Source organism: Coffea arabica, chromosome 3c, assembly GCF_036785885.1.
Source record: "Coffea arabica cultivar ET-39 chromosome 3c, Coffea Arabica ET-39 HiFi, whole genome shotgun sequence".
Lineage (NCBI taxonomy): Eukaryota > Viridiplantae > Streptophyta > Magnoliopsida > Gentianales > Rubiaceae > Coffea > Coffea arabica.
Window position 1 is genome coordinate 39,515,395 of NC_092314.1, and position 23,738 is coordinate 39,539,132.

At 33.6% G+C, this 23,738-nt stretch overlaps 1 pseudogene; it reads right to left on the reverse strand.

The window, feature by feature from the left end:
- Nucleotides 1–7,390: 7,390 nt before the first annotated feature.
- On the reverse strand, nt 7,391–11,936 carry LOC113735928 (protein NRT1/ PTR FAMILY 5.2-like; annotated as a pseudogene).
- Nucleotides 11,937–23,738: the final 11,802 nt, after the last annotated feature.

Sequence of the window (23,738 nt, forward strand, 5' to 3'; positions counted from 1 at the left end):
GGCTGCGTAAAGTTGAAATAGCAGTTTAGCTTTTTGTAGTAAATTGTAATCCATTAGTCTAATTACCAAAAGATGTGGTCACTATGTATAGATAAAGGACTAGAAGTATGCACATGAATGAAATATAAGAAAATTTTGACAAATCTGGATAAATGAAAAACATAAGAAATATAAGATAATTTGGATAAACGAAAGGATCATTTACCACACACTCTGACAAATGAAGCAGCCAATTATGTTAATCATTATATTCGATTCATATCTGTATTCTAATTCTTTATTAACATATATTCCACTTTATTGTTGATAGGATTAATTATAATAGCCCCCTTAATTTATACATCTTTCTCTTTTTATTCCCTAATATTATTTTTTTCTCATCTTTACTCTAATTTTCTGTCCACTTTCCATATTAGCCCCCTTCCATCACTCTAGTTGAAAATTGAGAGGAAATTACCTCAGCATAGTATATAAAAAAACAATCCTAGAAGCTTGTAAGCCAGATCCATCATGATTCTCCCTTTTCATGATTGTAGCCTAGATTTTCTTGCTTTAACTTGTGGTCGTCTAAATAATAAAAAAATTTGAAAACCATCGTTAATTAACAATCATTCCTATGGAATCGATACCTAGTATCCCCTATACTCGATAAACTATCTTTATACTTGTAAAAAATTGGGTATTGAGATTTTTAAAATTTAGTGCAAAGAAAAAACGTTATTAGTATAGACTCTATAAGTACTTTTCAAAAGATAATTTTTTTTTACTCAAAGTAGAAACATTTACAAATTTCCAAGGTTAAAAGAAATGATTTTTTTTTTCATTCACTGCCAATGATTCCCATGACAATGGATAAGGCTACATCGTACAACTAAAAGCAGTATGTTACCTTTAAGTTTTTATTTTTTTTGATATTATTACCTTTTAGTTTGATATTCAAGTTATCTTTAATTGCCTAAGGGACTTAGGATAAGTTGTAGGGCCATAGCCAGCTGGGGCTATTTGGTAGCCCACTTTAAGTCACAGGGGATTTATTCATTGTACCAGTGATTTATGTTGGTTTTCATGATACCGCCCGCCATTGGGAAGTTTGATCACAACTGCCCAAGGATTATTCCTTAGAAATGCCAGAACGTATGTTGGTTTAATTACTTTAGAGTCTTTAGACTATTTAGATCTCACTGTATTTGGTTAAAACAAGATAATCCCACATCGCTTAATTAAAATTAACTAAACTAATCAATAAAGGATCTTGGTCTTGACACTAAGGTTTCATTTGATAAAACTGAATCTGAATTCTGAAATCTGAATACTGAAACAATTAATTTGCTGAATTTTAAGCACTGAAAAGAAATATATAAATGTCTGAATTTTAATACTAAACTTATTTATACTGTTTGATAAATATTTATAACTAAATGTTTAATAAGTTAAATTTAACAATTTTGCTTTTATATCTTTTCATCCAAAAAGAAATAGAACCTATGATTTAATTAGCTAAAAATGTTAGGTATGAAAATTACAATATTTATTTTTAAATCAAATTAATATAAAAGATGAAATATAGTATATGAAGAGTATACAGAAGATATGAAAGTCATTTAAAAGGGAGAAAAGAGAAATCGAAAATCATTAGATGGAGAATATTAGGTTGTTTAATTAGATAAGAATTTTGAATATAATTAACAAATAAGGATAGATTTGGTAGATAAGATAAGGTAATTGAAGTAATTTTATTGATTCTTATCAAAATTAAACATTCAGTTAGGATTCTTGTGCTGAAAAAATACACACAAGTTCAGCACTACTTAACAAGTTCAGCAAATGAATTTTCATTTATCAAACATTCAAAACAGCTGAATGTATGAAAAGTTCAGATTTAGCACTTTTTTATGTTATCAAACAGACCCTAACTGTTGATTAGTTTTTGCTCGAAGTCCATATTCAGTTAAGTGTAAATTACTTTTTATCTCCTTGTGATTTAATGTTTTACCATATTATTTCCATGTGATTTTAAAACCCATATATAATTTACACATAATTTTTGTTAAAGTGGCATCGCTAGTTTTCCATTAAAACTAACGGTCAATAGTAAAAAATCAAAGTTAAACTAATAAATGGATAAATTAACCCTTTCATGAATTCTTTTTTCCCCTCCAAACATCAAAAAGAAGAATTGAAATAAAAAATAGATAAATAAGACCTAGAAAATACCATTAAAAATTTGGTTTAAAAACTATAATGATATTTGCAGTAAAAAAAGAGTTAGTACTTTTCATTTCTTATTTATTTGATTTATATTTCCCTTTTATCTTTTTGTTTCTTATTTATTTTTTATTTTCCTTCCATTTGGATTGGTTTATTTTTAAAAAACTAGTTTTTCAAATACAATATTACATTAATATATAGACAAAAATAATTTCAAAAATATTTCATCTATACAATATATCAAAAATAATTCACAAATATACACAAAAATTAAAAATAAGAAAATTTTATAACATTTTCCACCTATCACCATCACCCCCACCTAGGGGTGCAAATGAGTTGAGTTGAGTTTTAGCCTAATTGATCTGAGCCTCCAGTTAATTTTGTGAAACTTGAACTCAAACTCGACGAGCTCAAAATCGACGAGCTCAAAATGTCAAAGTCGAGCTCGAGCTTAAAAAATAAAAAAAATAATTAGTTTATTTTTAAAAATGAATAAAATAATATTTTTTAACAAATAATAAAATATTAGGAATATATATGTAATTTTACTATTAATATATATATATATATATAATCGAACTCGCGAGCGCGAGATTAATATTTTTAAACTCGAACTCGAGCTCGATATTGACCGAATTCGATCGGGAGCGGTTCAATTCGTGAACAGCCCTACCCCAACCTGTTACTACTATCACCCCTCCTCATCCTCTTCGCTCTCCTTCTTCCTTTCTTTATCTCTTCCTTCTCCCCTTTTCCCCTTCCCTCTTCCTTCTCCCCTCTTGCCCCACAATCACTGTCACCAACAATCGCCACCCCCTCCCTCCTCCTTTCTCTTGTCACTTCCTCGCTCTTCCTCCTCCTCTCTTCCCCGTCTCCTTTCCTTCTCCCCTCACTTCCCCACCACCCACAACCCCTCCCTTCCCACCTCTTTCCCAACCAAATCAGGGGGAGAGGGGAAAGGGGAGGGGTGGTGGGTGGCGGGGAAGGGAGGCGAGAAGGAAGGGAGATGGGGAAGAGATGAGGAGGAAGAGCGGAGAAGAGGAGGAGGAAGGAAGAAGAGAAAGGAGGAGGGAGGGGGTGGTGATTGTGGGTGGCAATGTTCATTTTTAAAAAGTATTTAATTTTTTTTAATTTTAAAAGATACTCCAAAATATATTCCAAAACCCTTTCCAAAAACACCACAAAAAATATTTATAGTAAAAGTTTTTTATATACACCGTTATAGTAAAATATTTCAAAAACACTACTAAAAACAACTAATCCAAACAGGACCTTGTTTGGCAAACAAGTTTTTGGCCAAGTTTGTCTGCTACAAAATTTTTAACAACTTTAATTACAGTAATCTCAAAAAAATTTTCAAAAATTTTAAACTATACACTTCAAAATATCTAAAACTTTACACACTTCACAAAATTTTTCTATAATTTCTACAGTAACTAAAGTAAAATTTTAGACAAACACTCAAAAACTCGCTCGCCAAACTAGGCCTAGGTTTTTTAGACCACGGTACAAATTTCTAAAATCATCTTTTCTTTTCTCAAATGAGAGAGATAGAAAAAAAAAAGAAAAGAAAAAAAAGTAGTGAAAGGATAAATTTGTCAATTTATTGACTTGATTTTGACTTTTTACCTTTGACCATTAGTTTTAACGAAAAAATTATCGGTGATACTTTAATCTAAATTATGAGGAAGTGTATGTAGGGTTTAAACTATAGGAGAATTATGTGGTAAAACATCAAATCACATGGGATAAAAGGCAATTTATCCTTCTTTTTTAACAGTGTCCACCTCATGGAAACATCACGACAAACATGAGGAATTTAAGGTCAACAAAGTTCCTTAAATCACATTAGTCCTTCTGGGCACTTTTTATTGTACATGTAGCTTAGCAAAATCTAAAATTTATGTCTATATTCAAAGCATTTGATTCTAGACAGTGGATACTAGCTTCTTTTTTATTTTTTTTGGCTGTTCTCGTCTACTCCTCAAAACCTACTTTAACCTCTTCTGAAGGCAAAAATGCTAAATATCAGAAACAACAAAAAGGATGCTTTTGAATTCTCCTTCTGACATTGAGGATCATAATAAGCAATTGAAACCAGGCAGGCAAAAGTTTCCATAGATAATCTATCAATTCGTCATCATCTAGAATAATAGTAAAACAAACTTAACATGAGATAGAGGTTAATCTTATGACGAAGATCACCACCTAGCAGAATTCTTTGAGAAGATTCAAACAGTACAAATTATTTAGGACATTAATGTAGAGCAAAATGACAACATAACACAAACACGAGGAAAAACACACAGATATCTTAACCAAACTGCCAACAGTTGTGGCCCTGGTACGGGTAAGGCAACTGTATATAGTACACCCCATTCATCATTTCATGGCAATTTAACACATGTACCACGGATACCAAATGCAACAAGTGATTCCGGCACACAACGGCCACATTCACCGCAATCTGCATCGCTACGGCAAGGTATTCGGACACAGACAGGTAACGGTCCTTTCTGAAGAAGTTTTCTTGATGCGGTCTTCTCCAGCACTTTCACAGATTCTGAAGCTTCCAGTTTTTGCACCAATAAAGCTGCATGCATGTGTTAGTTAAATTTATCAATCTGTGTATATGGACTGCAAATATGCAACAATTTTTTTTTTTTGTAAAATCCACTCAAATTTTGCATGACGGAAGAAGTACAATAAAGTTGAACCAAAAACGATATGATAATAATAATAATAATCTTAAGTTTATGCAACTTTTCTGCAAGCAACAAAAGGAAAAAAAATAAAATTCAATTACCGAAGGCAAGGGAAAGCAGAAGCATGACCAAAATGGATTTACGTGAATTCTTGCCCATAATGCAGATCAGTTGCTTTTCGCTGTCTGATCGAACAAATTAACTCAAGACTTGAATGGTTTGGAGTACATTTTGGCTGAATTTCTGAGGATAAGTTCGTTGAATTTTGCATTAAACGAATGATCACATCCTTAATTGTTTTTCTGGAGCTGACGATGGCATTTGTATCCGGCATCAGGTAAATCTTCGAAGTATATTTTGATGAAAGTAAAATAATCCGGTAAACTGAAAATTAAATTATTAAAACAGGTGAGTAGTCCATGTGATTTGATTTTTTAACTTAGGCAATCAGCTAAAGATCCGGTTATCAGATTTTCCATCTATTATTGAAGAAGATATTCACTGGTATTTTTGTATTTTTATAAGTAACTAAACAAATTCTAACGTGAATATTAACTTTTCATTGCGGCAAAAAAGCTGGTAGATGGAAAGCCATACTTGACCTATATGGTTCTATCCTAAATCGTCCCTTTTTTTTTGCTAATATCTATTATTGTACACTATCATCTATGAGATTAGATGGGATTTATTTACAAAAGGAACTGATCTGATAGCGAAAATCAGGAAAATATGCCATCTAAATCAGGAAAATATAATGATTCAAAATCAAAAAATTGGGGGACTAAAAGTACAAAATCAAAGTTGTTGACTAATGTCAATTTGATGTTAACTATTAATCATTGTTCCATTTCCATTAATGATCCTAAATCTACCTAAAATCACAAATTTTGGGGATTAGATTTTTTTTTGTCCAACATTGGGGAGCAATTTGATACACTGGCTAAATATTAGGGACCAAAACTGTAATTCTCCCGTATATTTATGTTCTCTTGTACGTATATACATATAATTTAGCAATCAGGGCAGAACTGAAAATTTTTATTACGGTCTGCATTAACTATATTGCAAGTCCAATAGTTGGCTCGTTGATCATTCTCAAAGTACCAATTGAATAAAGGGAAAAACATACAAATATTCTTTCACACATGGCTTTGTATCTTTTACGTCCTTTACATATGAAATAATCACTTTTTGTCGCTTACGTATTAGTTTGTAACTTTTATATCCCTCACATTTGTAATGATATTTTTTTATCCCTCACAAATGAAAATACACATTTTTAGTCCCCAGGCTCATTTTTACTCATATTTTTGTTAGAAAAAATCACGTACACCTCATGCCTCACAAACTTTCGTGACAAAATCGAAAGATAACAATGAAAAAAAGGGAAAAACATGCCTGATGTTTTTTTAATTCTTCATCCTATCTTCCTAACCAAGAATGTGGGAGCAACCACCATGTTGGCTGTGTCTTGGTCAGCCGTTGACATTTTCAATCATAGAATTTCACAAAAATTTAACTCCCCGCTCGGTTTTTCTTATAGATTCTGATTTTGATATTAGTTTTTGCAAAATAAAAAATAAGGGTGAAAATCAGAAAAAATATTGGCAGATAGAAACTAAGTTAGGGACGACATTATCCTGAATTTACAAATTTGTCCATTCTTAAGTTGGTCAATAAAAAGTTGGAAAACAAAATCAGCCCAATAATAAAAACCAAATGGCGACATTGTCCGAAATTAAAGTAAAGGGACCAAATTGACCCAAAAATAAATGTAAAGGGATGACATTATCCTAAATTTAAGTAAAAGGATTAAAAGTGATTCAATAAAAAAAAGTTAAAAGGCTATTTGGGTCATTTAATTTTTTATATGATTATTTCAAGTTCAAGTTACACAACTAAAGAGTTTATTCCAAAAAAAAAAAAAAAACTAATGTGTTTATTTACCATTTCAAAAGATTAAGCTCAAGAATCATTTGTTTTCGCCTTTTTGACTAAACCCCGTGAATGTTTTATTTCAATTTTCTTCATTAACCCATTCGGCCGTTTGGATTTCGGCTGAGATAAAGAAACAGGTGAAAACATCCACAAAAATTAGAAGTGAAATTCGACAGCCAAAAACAAATAAATTTGGGTAAAGACTAGGGGAGCCTGATCCAACAATCGTTGCATTATGAAGGGTTCAAGCCGCCCTTGAATGTTAGGTTCTGCAATTCAGTTTATTATAGTCCAAATCTAGTTTAATACTACAATAGAAGTACTTCAGAAGGCAAATTTCAGCTTAAGAAAAATTGCAGTAACCTATAACAAGCAACCAAATCGCTTAGGCATAACCTAGTACAAAGAATTAAGTTGCTTAGAAAAGTTTGTAATAACCTATTACAAGCAGGTAAGAACAAGGAATTAGGTTCCGATGGTCCTAATATACATCCTTTTCGTAATTGATTCGTCAACCTGCTGTTGTTGCTTCTTTATTAGTTATCGTATGCTTCCATTTCCACAAGTTCTTCTCTGAGCACAGCCATGGAATCTGAAATTTCAGCCTTATATACGTAAAACTTGGTCATAATCAAGAAAAAAATAATATTCAAGACATTTAATATGGTAAAAAATCCGTAATAATAATCTAGATAATCTAGATGAGAAGCATTAAGGTTGTTCTGAATCCATTCATTCCCATCCCTCTTTGTGTTACGAGAAAATGTAGACCAAAGAAAACTGCGGGTGAAATTTGCAGCTCCAAGGCAAGTCATGGCATAAGATGTTCCAAGACTTTTCATGTTTTCTGGTGCCTGATCATAGAAGAAGTCGACCTTTGTTACCTCCAGAAATGCATCAGCTATTCCCATAAGCACGAATTGTGGAAGCAAAAGGAATATGAACCTAGGTACTTGACCTGCATTTTGTACTAGGCCATGATTTTTGGCCACAGAAAGTCTGTATCTCTCAGTTAGTGATGCCAAGACAACAACATGCAGAGTCATTCCAACTCCCATCCTTTGTAGTAGAGTGATTCCTCTAGGGTTTTTAGTCCACTTTCTAATGAATTTCATGAAATGTCCATCGTATAATACCAAGGAGATTAGCATGGATATTGTTACAAATGCTGCTAAGCTGGCTGGGGGAATATGGAAGTTACCAATACGTCTATTGAGAGTTGTACCTTGCTTGACAAAAAGTGTGTTGACTTGCCCAGCCATTGTGCTTGGAACTAATGTAGAAATTAGGATGGGAATCATTCGTAGCATCTGTTTGGTTTCTTCGACTTGGGTAACCGAACAAAGCATCCATGGATTTGTGGAAGTTGTTTTTACGCAAGCTTTGTTGAAAAATCTGCATCAACATGTATTAGATCAGCTCCAAAGAAGCAAGGAAGGGGGGAGATGCAAGATACTAGATAAAACGAATCCAGGGCACTGGTACAGCATCAACTCGGCCTCAATCTCAAACTCTGCAATACAAAATTCATCTTAAATTTGAAACGGACAGCCCAGACTATGGCCTAGCTGTCGTAGCCCCACCTGGGCTGTCAACTTCTTGGTGCTGTTATAATGGCTACGGCACTAACACAAAATCAAAATAAAACATGCAACAAATGATAGTCTCTATCCATTTTTTAGCTCCTTAATCAGCCAAATTCCAGTACTCGTATAATATATTTGGATGACACAAACCTCATTGAAGGTGTAGAAACAGTCCGGACTTTCCCCTTTTTTGCATACTCTTCAAGATCAAGCTCATATAGTTCTCTGGGATCAGTAGGAACAGAAACCTTCCATTTTCTGAGGGAAGCAATTATGACCTGGGCCATCCTTGTAAAGGGACTTCCAGTAGGAACTTTATGCCTATAAAATGGTGTGCCAGCCAAGAATATCAGTATAGAAATGGCAAGTCCAATAGTAGGAAGCTCGTAACCAAGAGTCCAGCCAACATTGTCTTGAATCCAAACAATAGCAGTGTTGGAAAACAGTGTCCCAAGAAATATACTAAACATCCACCCGTTAAAGAAGGAAAGCTTATGAAGCTTTTCTTTGGGGTCAAATTGATCAGCACCAATTGTTGAAATATTTTGTTTTGTGCCACCAGTTCCAACTGCAAGTGTATAGAGGGCAGCCAAAAATACTGCTAATTGTAATGTGTCAGCCTTGTTGCAATTGATACCCTTTGGATCTGCAGAGTGAGGTGGCTTTAGTCCGGGGACTGAAACTGCTAGTGTCAATACAGACATTCCCTGACATTGTATGAAAACGAAGATTAATAAAATAAAAATCTCTTAAGAGGAGCAGTAACTCCCATTGTACTTGTGACAGCGCAATGCTAAAATTTAACTTGAAAAGTGAGTTTTGACATGCAAAGTTGGCCGTTAATGTGTTGTTGGTTTATTTATGTTGGAAGTGAAAGGATAAGATATTAAGTTATCAGATATACTCTTTCCGTTCAATTAAAAGTATCATAATCTTCTTTTTGATTTGTTTCAAAATGTGTCACTTACTAAATATGACAAATAAATACACACTCACTTTCCATTACCATCCTTCATTCACTTATTGAAGAATAAGAATACGGGCCATCAATTTGTACCAAAATTTGCTCTGAAGAATTGAAGCGTGAGCAACACCGCTAATAAAATAACAAGAGAGTGCAAGGATGCGGTCACTTTGCATGGGAATCTGACTGGTAATGAAATTGTCATTGGATCCAAAATATGTGTGTGAACTACACAACATCTATTATGAGAAAGAATTGGGGAAAAAATCGCTGTGGTACTCAAACTTTCAACTTTGCGCACTTTTAGTCCTTCAACTAATAAGTGCGTAAATATAGTCTTCTAATTAATCAAAATGTGTAGTCATAGTCCTTCTGTCTAATTTGGCTGTTAAGATAGACGGGATGATACAAAAATGATACAAAAAATAAAGGGATAATTTCATAAACCTCCCTTGAGGTTTTAACAATTTCATTTAGCTCCCTTAAGGTTTTAAAAATTACCATACCTTCCTTATCATTTAAAATGGTAATATTACCCTTAAATATTTTAATAAAATTTTCTTGTTTGGTATGTGTATATTTAGAATGACTTTTAAAATTATTTTTTCATTATTTTTCCTTCTAATTCTTTTTTTCTAAAAGTTTTTTGTCAACAAAACTGTAGAATTACCACTCTCACCTCTAGTTTTTATTGTAACCAAATGTCCAACTAGTGATTTTTTTTTTTTGACGAGTTAACTTTCTATGCAATCCAATGTATTTGCTGATCTTTGATTTCTATTTTTTGGTATTAAAATTAATAATAAATGAAAAGAAAATGGCCCAAAATTACTATTAAATTATGTTAATCCAACTACTCAAAAAATTTATTAATTCTAAATGAATTATTTCAATATTTTTTTCTATCTTAAAAATTTAAATCCACAATAAAATACCATCAAAAGTATCCTATCATAGTGATAAATTTATTATTATAGTTGTTTATCAAATAGTAGGTATGGACTTGAAAATTTTGGGACATTTTTCTTATAATTATACTAAATAATCTAATAATTATATAGGGAAGTAAATTAAAACTCATTACACAAGGGTATTTTTGGATATTCATTTTAAAATTTGAACAAGTCAATATTATTTTAAGGTTTTGCTACTAAAACAATCAAATCAAGGGAAGTAAGTGCAATTTTTCAAACCTTAGGGGAGCTTAGTGAAATTGTTAGAAACCTCTAGGGAGATTTTTGTAATTATCCCAAAAATAAATGTCATGTGAGCAATCCGTGATGTGTTTCCCGTCCATCTTAACAGCCAAATTGGACGGATAGACTACAACTACATATTTTTATTAATTGGAGGATTATATTTACGCACTTATTAGTTAGAGGACTAAAAGTGCGCAAAATTAAAAGTTTGAGGACGACTTTGCGGTTTTTTCCCCGAAAGAATTTGCATGCACACTCCAAAATTTGATAGAGTTGGACAAAGACAACAATTCTCATTTTAACACAACATTCTCGTGACAACCAATGCTATTAAGGGTAAAACTGAAAGGAATGCTCAACATTTTGAGCTATTTTGCACTGTTGGAAGAAAAATAAAAAAGCACATCTCCCGTAATGTGTCAAACATTCTGAGACAGAGGGAGTAAGTGTTGGTGAAAGTTTCATCCCTTGAACTAGCTTTTGAGTTCGGGTCCAATAGCATCCAATACGAGTATTAGAATTGTACAAGTTACAACAACTCTGCCAAATTTGAGGTATTGGGTATATTAAATTTAAAAGATAGAACGGGTATCATTATCTAACTCCTAATTCAAAAACCAAAACCGCCACAATAATCTCATTATTAATTAATTTTCAACGCTATTAATTTGGTATAATACTATCCCTTTTTGTTCTTAAAATATTTGCTTTAAATTACCATAGTTTTCTTATCAACATGAATCTTTTTAATCTGCACAAGCCTTGAGTGTGCAACAATTACTAATATAAATAAAACATATTTGTATTATGCAGTTGTTTTGTGGAAAAAGGTCAAACTTGAAGAAATTGAGTGCTCACATCAAGACCACCAAACATGATAACACAATCGACAAAACTGTTGATTAGTGCATCAAGTCTCCATCTAGCAAGATCATGAACAGTTTTGTTACAACTTACAATTCCTAGACATCTTCCTGATTTTCCAATAAGGCCAATTACATACTTAATAGAGTATTATTTGCAATTATGATATAAGGGAGCTATTCTTTGGAACTATGGTACATTAAAACTTTTCATTTTTACTTCTAATTTATTAGAAAATATCATGTACACGCAACCTTACCGAAAGATATATTGTAGATGCAATCACTAACGTCCAAGCGGCCAAAAACAGCGTCAGCAACATATGCAATCGGAGTCATCCAGACGGTCCCTACCCAATTGGTGACATTATTGGCTGAGGTTAGTGTGCCCTGATGGAGCTTTTTGGTGAAGTATATGAAGAGATTCGAAGATATTCCATAGAATGCCATACGTTCGAACACCTCGTACACTGTACAAGTTAAGTCAAAGTTGGAAACATCGAAACGAACAAAAATTATTGGAACTAAACAAATAATTGCAAGAAATACTGCTAGATAAAGCACGAATTTAATAATTAATGTAAAGTTGGTTGGAAGGTGGTCATCTAGCACACTAGAAATATATACTCCCCGTTCCATAAAGATACATTTACTTTCCTTTTTATATTTGTACTAAATTATAGATGTATTTTTTCTTTAAAGGATAATTAATTTACCATCTTACTACTATATCCAATGTAAACCTTTATAAACAAATATGCTACTCCAATAATAATTATTCTAGTAGGAGCTATAAATATAACACTAAAATTAATATTAATGGAGTATATGAGGAAAATATTAACTTCTAGTGGGTGTGTTATAAAGTAGTTGGCCTCTGAGAGAGTTTTTAAACTCTATTTAGATGTAGGTCAAGGGATCAAATCCCTTACCTTGTATTCTAGTGGGTGCGTAGGCACCCGTGAATAGGTGTAGAATGAAATCTATTGTATCCAAAAAAGAAAACTACATTAACTTCCCTTCTTAAATTATGTAGCAAAAGAACTAGACCTATTTTTACGGGTCAGAAGATATATATGTTTACCTATTCATATATGTATGTACAAACAATTTAGCAACGCCGGGAGGGGGGGAATATTGTATTCTTGGATGTGTTGATGATAAATATTTTATCACATAGGCTCTCTTTATCTTTGTACCTTAGTATAAGATTGCACATTTATGAAAAATTTCAGTTACTGCTGATATGGACATAAATTTTATTCATTCTATAATATTAGGTCAAATTAAATGGGAACTAAGTAACATACACCATATTTGCTCCTAGAGGGGACAACAATGGGAAGAAAAAAAGAAAATGCAAAGTTGGAATACATGCATTGTAATTTGTCAGGTTCTATTGACTTTATGTAAAAACAGATATGAATGAGACCGGACTATGGTTTTGTTTTTTTAGGGTAACTTAAAATTTATTCTCAAGCAGTAAAAATGTATGTTACAATTACTGCAATAAAGTTGATCCACAAGCTAGTATCAATCAAATAAACAAAGAGACATGAACAAACAAAATTCAGCCAACAATTACAACCAAACCATAACAGAGTAATCTTGAAAAGACAAAACAAGTTCTAACCCGCAAGGTTACCTCGAGGCAAGAGTATTCTCGTTTGTCAGATTCTATTGACTCTATGTAAAGACAGATGCTAATAAGACTGGACTATTGCTTATAAAAGGGATCATGTCTTCCCAAAGGTTCGGACTGCTATGAAAGAATCTGCAGGCTTAAAAATTTCAATTACTGCTAATATGGACATAAATTTTAGGGTAAAAATAAAAAAAACCCCTGTAGGTTAAAAAAAAAATTTATACCTAATTTTTAATAAATATACATGTTCTACCCCTTAACCCTCAATTCTCTCTATCTATAGAATAAATCAAATGATTTTTTTCAGCTATCTTTTGCTTAATTATATCAGGGCATTTTGGTCATTTTATCCATTTCCGTTAAGTTCAGCGGATTCCGTCACCTTTACAATTTAGTTCAAAATATGGAATGTCGTGTAGTATGTTTTGAAACCACGAGAGATTTTTCTGTGTATTAGATTTACCACAAGGGATTTTTTGTTTTTTACCCTAAATTTTATTCATTCTATAATATTAGGTCAAATTAAACGGGGGCTAAGAAGCATACACCATATTTGCTCCTAGAAGGGACAACAATGGGAAGAAAAAGAAGAAAATGTAAAGTTGGAATATAAGCATTGAAATTTGTCAAGTTCTATTGACTCCATGTGAAGACAAAGATTTGAATGAGAGCGAGTGGACTATGGTTTACAAAAGGGATATTGACTTCCCAAAGGAGCGGACTTCGGACTGCTACGAAAGAATCTGCGGGCTTAAAATGGTCTAAGAAAGACGTTTCTTATAAGATGTGCGTGATCAAGGACTACTTATTCATATCATTTTCTTGTTACTCTTTTTTAAGTTGTAGGAACGAGGAAATGTTGTTTCAAAATCTAAAGGAACATTTTGATTCTAAAAATTTTGGTTGGCAAATAGTGGAATGGTTCAAAATGTAGGATATTCTACTAACACCAAGTAACACCCCCTCAATCCAGATGTGCGTCACGGGTGAAACTATAAATGGAATGACAAACAGATTCAAAGGGTAACAAATAAACCTAAAGCCAACTCTGTGAGATCCCGATTCGTCCTTAATTTTGAATAAGGATTATTAGTTCTAAATTTTGCTATAAAATTTGAATTTAAGGATGATGGTAATTCTTTACATGTGATTTTGCTTTTAGAATAAAAAAAAACCTTAATTTGGAATTTTATTAAAACTCTAATGGATTTACACCTTTGATATTTTTACACAAAACCCTAGTTTACGTATTAATCATAAGTGTATGTGGTAGTAAATATTATGCATGCTAATGTATGTTTTCGTATGAGTAGATACCGGATTCGATTTCTTTTATAAAGGTTAAGTAGGATTAGAAAGCTACAAAGTCTTACACTAGTAAATTCCCTAGTGTTTTGTTAATTGAACAACCTTAAGTTGGGTTTAAAACCCTTAATTGAGCTAATGTAAAAAGATTGTGGTTTAGTTGCTTTTATGTGGAATAAGGAATAATTAAGGATGGGTGATTAAGATAATAAGGTGATTAGTGAAATGATTAAGTGTGATAAAGTATTTTGGATTAGAATAAGTTGTATCCTATGGAGTTAAGTGCAAGAGTTCCAAACATTTGTGGGCAAGAGTGTGAGAAAACAAAAAGGAAGTTGCAAGGATCGACTAGGAAGTGAATAATCGTCTTTTATGTGATTGGTTGTTTGGGAAATATCTCTTATGGTTGATGACTAAGCTTATGACTAAGCATAATTCTAGAATATACAAGAGAAAACCAAGCTAATAAACAACAAAATAGCAAAAGAAAAAGAGAGAGAGAGAGAGCCGGATTTGAGAGGGAAGAAAAAGGGAGAGAAAAGCTTTTGTTTCTTGCATTGTTTTTCATCAACCTTGAGTTTGGATCTTGGAGGAACAACTTGGAACTTGAGTTTTGGAAGATCAACCTAAGAAACTTGCAACTAGAAGGTAAGAATCTCACTTGAAAACTTGGTAAAGGTAGGAATGATCTTTGATGGATTAAAATGATGTTTTATGGAGTTGTTTTAAGGTATTGTTGCTTATGAGATACTTGTGAAGTAATTTCATGGTTTAATTTGGTAATAATGTTGCTGAAATTTTGATTAAGGCTAGGAGAATTAGGGCTTCTTGCTTTATACTTTCCTTAGTTGGTTTGGTTGAGTATTTGGCTTGTAAATGGAATTCTTGATGTGTTAATCTCACTTGTATGGATGGATCCTAACCAAATCCAGTTTAGTTATGAAACCCTAGGTTAAGAGGAAATTAGTTTGGTTTAGTTAAAATTTGGATGGTTAGGGTTTGATCGGTTAAGTTTTGAAGTAGCTAGAGTTAGTGAGATTAGAATCTTTATTATGGTTAGTGTTTGGTAAGTTTTGGGATTAAATTGGGAAAGGAATTTTGGGTCTTTTGTGGAGCAATTAGAAGCTGGTATGTGTGTGTTTATTTGGTATGAATTTGGCCTGAAAGCTTGTAGGAGAACCATAGAAACGGAATGTACGGTTGCGGCGCGCGAAACCGGCAAAACTGGAAACAGGGCGGTCCACAAATCCGAACTTGAGCTCTATTTTTCTTTATGTTGCGTGCTGATTCAGAAGTTTCTGAAAACATAAAAGTTGTAGCTTCTTAAGTGCTTGTTGTGGTTGCAAAATTTCAGGTCAATCGGATCTGTGTAGCCTGAGTTATGACCAAAACACTAATAGTTATGCAAAACTATGGATTTGGTGACGTTTCTTGATTTGGCCTCTGACCATGCTCAGTTCGTCCTGATAACGTGCGAACTGGGTGTTGATCCCTTCATAAGAAATGTAGATCTTGGTCTTAGCTTCGAAACAGTATAAAGTGCATCCAAATCCAAGTTTCGTAGCTTCAGTTATGATCAAACTAATGTCGGTTGTCAAAACTGCCTTTGAATTTGGACAGTTCTGACAGGAACTTTGGACCCATTTTTCACCCTGCTCTGTATTGATTCAGGTTTTGGCCAAAACATAAAAGTTTTAGCACATAGCTTTCTAACGCCTTTGGAATTTCTTGATTTGGATTTGAGAGCTGTGAGTTATGGTCCGGAAAACAGACCCTGTCCGTCACCCTAAAGTGCAAACTTCTGGTACAGTTTTCCATAATTTCGGCCTACTTCCATTCAGATCGAGATTAAGGTGTTTTCATGAAAATTGTAGCCCTTCCTCTTAGCTTCGCAATGATATCTCATACACTTTAATCCGAGATTTCTAGCCCAACTTATGATCAAAACAGTTTGGGAAAGCAACTATGCCCATTTCCGTTTGCCGGCCGTTTCCATTTCCGGTTGCCCATTCCGCACATGCATGTGCCAATTTTGCCGTTTTGCTTAATTTACGCACTTTAGTAGTTGTTTGTGTGATAATATGGCTCAACCTTCTGCTACAGGCGGTGACGGCCTAGACGGAGCCGGTAGGGTCCACTAGCTGACGACTTGAATTCATTTCCGTACTTTCTTTCGTTATACTTGCTCTTTAGGTGAGTAATCAGGGTTTTTCTGTGTAACTCAATACTAATATGAGTTTACTATGAATGGGCACTTAGGCGAGGGTGTACTTTATCACACTCGATCTAAACGCCATTAGTTGCTATTAATACCTGTGAAATATGATTTGGTGATTTGTTATAGAGCATTTATTGCTTGAACCAGAGCATTTATTACTTGAACTAGAGCATTTATAGAGCATTTATTGATCGTGACTTGAGCTGTGGCTTATGATCTCTCTATCTGGGATCCTTTAAGAGAAGCGAGTTGTGTGGCTCAGGATCTCAAGGGTCAACCAGTGGTCAAGCTTGACAAATGAGTTGGCTTGGGAGCCACCTGTATCCTTACCATGTGATGTTACTTTTCTGCTTTTGCTTTGCTCTCACTGTGCAAATGTTGACATGTAAAAATCACATTTTTACCCCTGGTTAGTCACTAAGCTTCTAGCTTACCCCCTTTTTCTTTTGTTTTCCTTAGCAGGGCCGACGCGGGGAAATTTTGGCACCATCACTAGTATAGTTGGGTTTTGTTTGTAATCACCGAATAGTTAAAATGTTTTCCCTATTATAGTGATCCGTGTAAGGACCCTTCTTAGGGTCTACTCTTTGGTTTTGGTTATAATTCTCAGGATGTAATGATATGGGTAGTTACTTTTGGGGATGTAAATTGAACTCTTTTGCCGATGTATATAATGTGAATAGTGCTCTTTTGGTACTTTTAGCTTTTATTTGCTTTTGACTTCGAGTCCTGGCACGAGTTGGGCAGGCGGTCTGATGTGAGACGCAGAAGCAAAGATTGGATCTCAGAGTACACGTTGCGAATTGATGGAGTTGAATCCAACTTGGACCACTCAAGAACGAATTCAATGGTGGAGGACGCCACAATCAAGTGTGATCGCTTGATTGATAAGTCAATAAACAACCTAGGAGCCACGCTAGGATGTTCAACTTAGCTTTCACAAGCTAAAGGAATTTGCCTTAATGCAAGACGAAATTCTGAAGGTTTATTAATAATATCGCCAAAACTGTCTGTAAAACATGACTTAAGGCTATTTATAGCCTTGACTAAACCCTAATAAAGCTTGGAAAATACAAAAGAAATTCGGCCAGCGCACATCCTTCACTCGCCCCCTGGACCCCCGACTCGCTGACCGGGCAGCGAGACCCCCGTACAGCTCAGGGTAAGCAATACTTTAGTAGTCTCGCCAAGATCTTCAAACTCAATCCCTTCAATGGGCGGTTTCTCTTGGGCTTGGATGGCGTAAACCAGGGTTTGAAGCGACTCCTTGAATCTCTTGGATCGTGCTCGTGTCACTGGCCCTTGGGGCACCTTTACAGGGTCTACTTGAACACCATGGGTCTCGTCCACATCACGGTCCGCCGAACCCTTTGGTTCGCCTTAGGGTGAGGTGGAGCTGTCACAAACTCTATTACTAAGTTAAAGAATTTCTACTTCCATCTCAAAACCAGTTATCAATGAAAGCAATGAATGGAGTGACCCAATATCATATATATGTGTGTGTGTGTGTGTGTGTGTGTGTGTGGGGCCGGAAATCTTTGAAATATCAATGTGGATATTCTACTAACATAGACAAATGATACAACAAGCATTGAGGTGATCCATTATATTTAGAAAGACAGAGCAGTAACTTCTGTGTTAAAAAAAAAACTACTATCTTGTAAGATTGCCCGATCAATTTTGACCGAAAAAAATTAGTTGTTTGTGGAACAACAACGAAATAGAGCTATAAAAGTAGGCAGTTAGCTTCATGGGTTTGAAGCCACTCAACAAAATAAATGTACATTGAAGTCCTTGAAAGTATTGCCCAAAAATATCCACACATGATTACATCTCAGCACTATGAAGATTATAAGTATAAAACATGATGCACATAAAGCACGATTGTAATGGCTCTAGCATCTGACTTCATTCATGTTCTTTAATGTCTGCAGTCATTTTCTGTTGTTGTGGAAAAATAATTTGGCTTTGAACAAAATTGAAATTTATATAGAAATTATTATTTTTTAAATAGTTCGATATTTCAGTTTTCGTATTCCCTGAATGTTCCCTTCCAATCTCCCCCTCGTACCAAAGGCAAAAGAAAGACCGCAGCATAGTCCCAGTTTACACATATGGAGAGCTATGTACCCAGGCATGGGGATACTGCAGACTAAAATTTTAACAGAGACAAAGGAGTTTGGGTAAATGAAGTTTTGCATTTTTAGGATTTGGCAGGACATATAACACACAGTCGCACAGTTGGGGAGGGAGCAAGGGAAAGAGGATATAGAATTACCTACAACAAACCAACAAGCAGTCCATCCTCCTCTCTTTGATCTAAGAACAGGGTTTCCTTTCAGATCAACAGTACCATCTTCGGGGTATCCACCAGAGCCATTTTCTTCAAGTGCTATCAAAGTAATGGAGTAGTAGCGCCCAACAGGGTTCTATATTTTTTAAGCTGTTGGCAACTCATCATGTGTTAAGTAGCATTCGCATTTATAGCTAGAGCAATCTGCACACTACCTGACCATCTTGGTTCATATTTACCTTTTTCTTTTATAGTTCATCTCTGTTAGGTGTGACCTGTGAAGTGATATCCTATCAAGTAATGACGGACACGCGAAGGGAGGAGGGGGATGGGGATGGGGAGGAGGGCAGTTGCCCCCCAAAGTTTCTAAAATATTAGAAGCCTCAATGGTATAATTAGTTGTTAACTAAAATTATATTACATTAGCCCTCCAAATGTGTTTAGTAGTGGTTTTATTTGTTTTCTTTGGTTTTTTTTTTGTAGAAGTGTCCTATACCAAATTAAAAATTAGTTTCCTTATAACAATAAACAATTAGTATATAATTTACTATACAATTAGCATTACTTTTTTTGGTTCACCTAACAAGTGCTAACGGTGTCTAATAGGCACTCAATAAAAACGATCAGTGTAACAGGTCAAAAGGATGCAATAAATGTGAGTGTTACATGATAACTTAAGTATGATTTAGATGTCTTAATGAGTGTTTATTGAGCACCCGTTAAAAAAATTCTTACTTTTAAATAATAGTCAAGGAAACATTAATTTTTCTTTTAATTAAATGTCCAATAACAAGCCAATTCCTAGCTTTATGCTTTGTCTTTATCATAAAAAAATCTTATTCACAGTTATCATCTATATATATATATATATATATTGTAGGTTCAATGCTTCGAATCTAAGCCATCCTATTCGTAATCCCTTCCTTGTTATCATCCAATCCAACCCTAATTTTATAGTTAGCATGCTTTACTTTTTTTTTTTTTAAGATGGAAGGTTTTGAATTTAAGATATCCTACTTGTAATCTCTCCTTTCTTATCATCCAATCCAACTCTCATATATATATATAAGCGATTTGCTCTTATACAAGTAGTACTCGTGCTACGATAGTAGTAAATCCTAGTATTAACAGTAAAATGATTACAAGTATGCGTCCAGAATTGAATCTTTTTGTGGGCTTTGACCAGTCAAGTTACTCAAATATTCTCAATAGTCAAATGACAAGAATGCCTTTGTAGATTGAACAAGCAAAACAAAATGCAACAATGAAGTTGATCAACAACCGTGCATTTATTACTGATTAATTTAGTAAAATATCAATCTTGAACAGTCTAGGATCAAGCTTGACTTAATTTTGACATATATTGTTGATTTTCAAAGTAACCACGTGCTCATTTACAAAACTTTCAATATTATGGATTCAAGGATTGAACTTGATTTAATTTGGCATATAATGTGGATCTTCAAAATAACCATGTACTTGATAACAATAAGTTGAAGACCAAGATTCAATGATTGAGCTTGATTTATTTGACATATATTGTGGATCGTTAAGATGTACAAACTACTAAGTACTATATTTATTTTTCAAAAAGTAGGGAAACGTGGTTGTTAAACAAATATAAGTCAACTATTAGTTAATAATTGAATATGCATTAAAAGATTTTGAATCAACAATGTAATATCTTTGTCCCACGTAAATCACAAGACTGATTAGGAATAATCTTAGCTAGAACAGATTGGAACTGAAACACTAAAAAAAAATACTAGTTTTTCTAATGGGTGCCCATAGGGCATTCGTTAACACATCTAATATTCATCTAACATACATTGTATATATACATATTAACAATTATTAATTACCCTCCTTTTCATTTATATATTTTTCTTATTTAATCTTATCTACCCTTCCTTGTATTTATATACTTTCCTTAATTAATTTTACATTTTCAAAAACTATGACACCTAAAATATATTTTAATGGGTGCCCATAGGCAGCCGTTAGACAGACCAAAAAAATAGTATTGAAATTAACACATTTAAGAACTACGGTTAATTGCTAATTACTTACTTATGGAGCTCAATAGGTTTTTCACAAGCATAACAAAATGAGAAATACTTTGGCCGTTCATTCAAGTCACCACCCCTTGGTATTCTAATGTAGTAGTTAGTACCCAACGAAATTTGCTATTTGCAAAAGCTTTGGCATTTTCATTAAATCCTATATTGTATAAGAATGAATTGTGGTCAAAGAGGATTTGAATTTCAACCGCATGAATAGAAGTTTTTTGAAAATACGGAATGTTGTGTAGTTTTTTTTAAAACTTTTGGTACAACTGAGGATAACATGTGTTTAAGTATATTTACTGAAATGTCATCATTTTGGTACATTTAAAGTTTTGATTTATGGAGATTTCTGGGTATTTATGGAATACAAAATTATTTTGTAATCGTTTTTGCATCGAGTACAACTCATATAAGCTTATATGTTGGTATAATTACTGAAATGGTGTTATAGATACATTTATTTAAAGTATGGCTTTTGTTGTGGAATTAATACAAAGACATATTAGCACATTGTATAATTAACACGTTGCTATAACTAGCCATTAGAGGATATTCCTTTGTCTGAAATAACTTATGTCTGATCTTGGGCGATTTTCAACTGACATCAGTAGGGGTCTTTTGGAAAAATTGTAAAAGTAATGATAAAATAAAGTGTACAAATATGTGCTGTAATTAGAATATACTATTATTAGATTTGTCATATTTGATCACTAATTCTTTCTAGATTGTACTATTATTTGTCCAATGAAAGTCCTCTCTAACCACAGGCACCAAACAAGAGAGTTTCTACCCGTTGTTACCATCAACATAGTTTCTATGGGTTTCGGTTTACCGTCTAGGAGTTATGTTCTGCTAAAACCAAATTAATTTGAATAAGTTTACCAGATACTCTTTCTATAGTTCATTAACGAGTTACAACATTGTAAGTTAGCCATTAGCATTAAAACGTATTAAGTCGCCAATTCTTATATTATATAGCCGAGTTAAGAATATGCACAATGCATAGAGTAGTTTCAACACTCGATTGCCTCTTTCTCAACATTTTAAATATCAAAACTCAGTTAGGAAGCCAATTGAGAGGTAAATTTAGACAAGATCGTCGCCTTGAATATTTGTAAAAATTATTATTTTTCCACTAAGAGATAAATTCTTTCGTCCTTAAAACAAATTTGATTAGTTAAAATATTTTTCAAATGCTGAATAACAAGCCAAATGATAGCATGCATATTTTTGTACAGATTTCTTTTGATGGTATATGTTAAAAATCACATTGCACACGATGCCAAGAAGCTGGAACTATTTGGAATAGGTGGTTTCATTTTGGCCATAGACTTGCACTTATTACATAAATGAACAAGCATTAGAATGCATTAAAATTGCAGATTCATTAACTAGGATCCTAGTTACAACTAAGACAAGCATTAGAATGCATCAAACCTATTCTACATCTTTAAGCAAAACTCTTTTACAATACATAACTGAACAAGCATTATGATGCATTAAAATTGCAAATCCGTTAACTAGGATCCTAGTTACAACTAAGACAAGCATTAAAATGCATTAAAGCTTTCTACATCTTTAAGCAAAACTCTTTTATGACTTTGTCAGACAAGCATTATGATGTATTGAAACCTAAAGACTTAAAAAAGATAGTACAATCTAAAGACTTAAAAGAGAGCCATGTAAAAGCATCTCTCCTAGTAGTAGCATATAAATACACCCTTAGTCCCACAAAGTTGGCAACAACCTCATCAGCCCACCACTACAAAGTAGCAGTATCCCTTGAAGAGAAACCCACAAAAATGACTATCTCAACCATGAAACTAGTTGTTGTTTGGCTATCCATCTTGGCTGCACCGTGTTTTGGAAACGATGCTACTATAAGCATTGGGGTGCCATGGAATATCCCATGCTTGCAAGCAGTGATAAATACCCAAGGCTGTATTGGTGAAATTGTGAATTCTTTCTTCAGTTTACAGCCCCATATACTTGGTCCTGCTTGTTGCAGGTCTGCCCTTAGTATTGATGACAATTGCTGGCCTAAAATCTTCCCTTTTAGCCCTTTTTTCCCACCACTGCTCAAGAGCTTCTGCAACACACAATCACTCCCACCACAGCCATTGCATCCATGAGTTCTCACGGCCTTCCAAATTTACAGGCTATTATTGGAAATAAGATCACGCAATGCTTGATTACTATTATGGTTTCCCTTGTTACAAGTTACTCGGAGACAGGCCATAGTCGAGAGATCATCCAAGAGGACTAAAGATTATGGATTTTAATGTTTTCAGGCTTGAGTTATTTTTTTTTTCAGTTTTAACTTTTGGTGTTATCACATACCACTTACAAGTATTTTGAATAAAATTGTAGTGAAATATGTCAAACCATTTGTATTAATCTGTTTTTTGTGAACAAGGTTCTTTCTTTGGCAATCGAAATACCTAAACCAGCAAATCAACATCGTGAATATGAAATTAACAACTTGATTCAAATATATAGGCATGGAGAATATGCAAACTATACATTTTCTTGGCTGAGTGAAAATATGATAAATCATTTCCTATGAAATAAATATGAAGAGGAATTTCCATGCATTTGTTCTAAAACCTCAGCATGTTATTTCTTCAATTGTTAAAACTCGATGATTGCTGATGTATAATTAATATAAAGAAACTTGCAAATTTTGATAATTTGCATCCCATACTTTTAAACAATATAATAATATCAGTAGAAAGGCGTGAAAAT